The sequence below is a fragment of the Bos taurus genome, chromosome 27, assembly GCF_002263795.3.
Source record: "Bos taurus isolate L1 Dominette 01449 registration number 42190680 breed Hereford chromosome 27, ARS-UCD2.0, whole genome shotgun sequence".
Lineage (NCBI taxonomy): Eukaryota > Metazoa > Chordata > Mammalia > Artiodactyla > Bovidae > Bos > Bos taurus.
The window spans coordinates 37700743-37703466 of record NC_037354.1 but is presented as its reverse complement, the minus strand read 5'-3'; positions in this window follow the sequence as shown (position 1 = coordinate 37703466).

The following is a 2724-nucleotide window of genomic DNA, read 5'->3' as shown; positions in this document are numbered from 1 at the left end:
GCCTGGATGAGCGGCTGGCGCCGGTGCTCCGCGTTAGCCTTCCAAGGGCATTAGCATTTACATCCCTCGTGCACCGTTGTTTTTTTTTTGTTTTTCCTTTTGGATGTTAAGAGTTTAGATTGCAGAATTCCAGTAGACCAGGGCTTTTGTCTCTTGAAATTAAAGTTCTGATTATGCAAGGAAAATGTGTGTACGTTATAGGAAAGGTAGCCATTCATTTAACACACACTACCAAGTGTAGGCAGGGCTTGCTCGTGAATGAAATTAAGTCTCTGCTTTAAAATATGCCTGTAAGAGTCCAGGACGAGCCACTCCACAGATGGTGCTTTGGTTGTTTTGAGCTGCAGGCACTTGAAGAACAGCAAATGCGGGAGAAGCTTCCTCCGAATTCCCTCACCTGCCTAAACACAGACCCTCCAAAAAAGAGCTCTATGAAAGTAAGGCCCCTCCCTGGGAGATTCAAGAGTAGGAGTGGATGCCATACCCAGACAAGTCTTGTTCAACTCGCATATCTCCAACCTATTTTTCTAAGGGCCCATTCGTCATCTTTCATTGTTACTAAAAACCTTTTTACTCTCCCCACAAGAGGTCTTCATCTCCCCTAGGCCTGAATTCGTTTTTTTTGTTTGTTGTTTTTGGCCATGCTGCCCAGCTTGTGGGATCTTATTTCCCCCAGCTGGGGATTGACCCAGGCCTCTCACCAGTGAAAGCCCAAGTCCTAACTCTAGACCTCCAGAGGATTCCCTAAGCCTGAATTCTAAGCCACCTCAGGGAGTTGTTAGTTTCCTTTGGGTATCTCTGGGCATTTTTGTATTTTCTCTAGGTGTGCATGAGGTATACATGCTAATATATACCGTGTTTTTCTCTTGTTAATCGGTCTTTTGTCACTGGGGTCTCAACCAAGAACTCAGAAGGGTGGAGGAAAAATTACTCCTCACCCTCAACAGTAGATGGTATGGAGGCTTTTCAGAGGCTATTTGAGCAGAGACCTGTGAGAAGGAAAAGCATAGCAATCAGACAACAGGAGTGCGTGCTTGGTCTTGGTTCAGAAAGAATGCCGGCAGGGCTGAAGCTCTGTGAGTGAGGGGAAGGAACAGTAGGTGGTAAGTCTTGCCCTAGACCTGATGCTGGGGAAGACAGAAGGCAGGAGGAGAAGGGGACGACAGAGAACGAAATGGTTGGGTAGCATCACCGACTCAATGGACATGAGTTTGAGCAAGTACCGGGAAATAGTGAAGGAGAGGGAAGCCTGGCGCGCTGCCGTCCATGGGGCCACAAAGAGTCAGACACGACTGAGTGACTGAACAACAACAAAAATCGAAGCAGCTGCCAGGGACTGTGGTAAGAATTTGGATTTTTATTTTTATTGTGTTAAAATAGTTATGGCGTAAAACTTACCTTTGACATCATTTTTAAGTGTGTAGTTTGGTGATGCTAAGTGCACGCACACGGTTATGTAACCATCTCTACCATCAGCTTCCAAAACTTGATCATCATCCTCCCCAACTGAAATTGTCTCCATCAAGTGCGCCCCATCCCCCACCCAGGCCTTGTAACTGCTGTGCTCCGCGCTCTCTCTGTGACTGTGGCTGCTCTACATCCCCACAGAAGTGGAATCGTGTCGTATTTGTCCTTTCATACCTGGCCTCTTTCAGTTTGTGTGACGGCTTCCAGGTTTATCCACGCTGTACCAGGTGTCAGAATTTCCTTCTTTTTTTGAGGCTGAATAATAGTCCATTGCGTGGATGGGCCACATTTTCTTAATCCATTCATTTATTAATGAACATTTGGGTTGTTTCCACCTTTTCGCTGTTGTGAACAATGAAATATCTGTTAAGAGTCCCTGCTTTCACTTTTGAGTGTTTACCCCGAGTGGGATTGCTTGACATCTGGTAATTGTTTTTTTGAGGAACTGTTTTCCACAGCGTGTGTGCAAGGGTTCCCTTTCTTTCCATACTCACCCAGGCTTGTTGTTTCCTGGTTTTGTTTTCATAACCATCTGAATGAGTGTGAACTGGCATTGTCACCTGTGGTTTTGATTTGCATTTCCCTGATGGGGAAACAGTGGAAACAGTGTCAGACTTTATTTTGGGGGGCTCCAAAATCACTGCAGATAGTGACTGCACCCGTGAAATTAAAAGACGCTTACTCCTTGGAAGGAAAGTTATGACCAACCTAGATAGCATATTCAAAAGCAGAGACATTACTTTACCAACAAAGGTCCATCTAGTCAAGGCTATGGTTTTTCCATTGGTCATGTATGGATGTGAGAGTTGGACTGTGAAGAAGGCTGAGTGCCGAAGAATTGATGCTTTTGAACTGTGGTGTTGGAGAAGACTCTTGAGAGTCCCTTGGACTGCGAGGAGATCCAGCCAGTCCATTCTGAAGGAGATCAGCCCTGGGATTTCTTTGGAAGGAATGATGCTAAAGCTGAAACTCCAGTACTTTGGCCACCTTATGCGAGGAGTTGACTCATTGGAAAAGACTGATGCTGGGAGGGATTGGGGGCAGGAGGAGAAGGGGACGACAGAGGATGAGATGGCTGGATGGCATCACTGACTCGATGGACGTGAGTCTGAGTGAACTCCGGGAGTTGGTGATGGACAGGGAGGCCTGGCGTGCTGCAGTTCATGGGGTCGCAAAGAGTTGGACACAACTGAGAGACTGAAGAACTGAACTGAATGTTTTGTGATGTTGAGCATCTTTTCACGTGCTTATTGACCG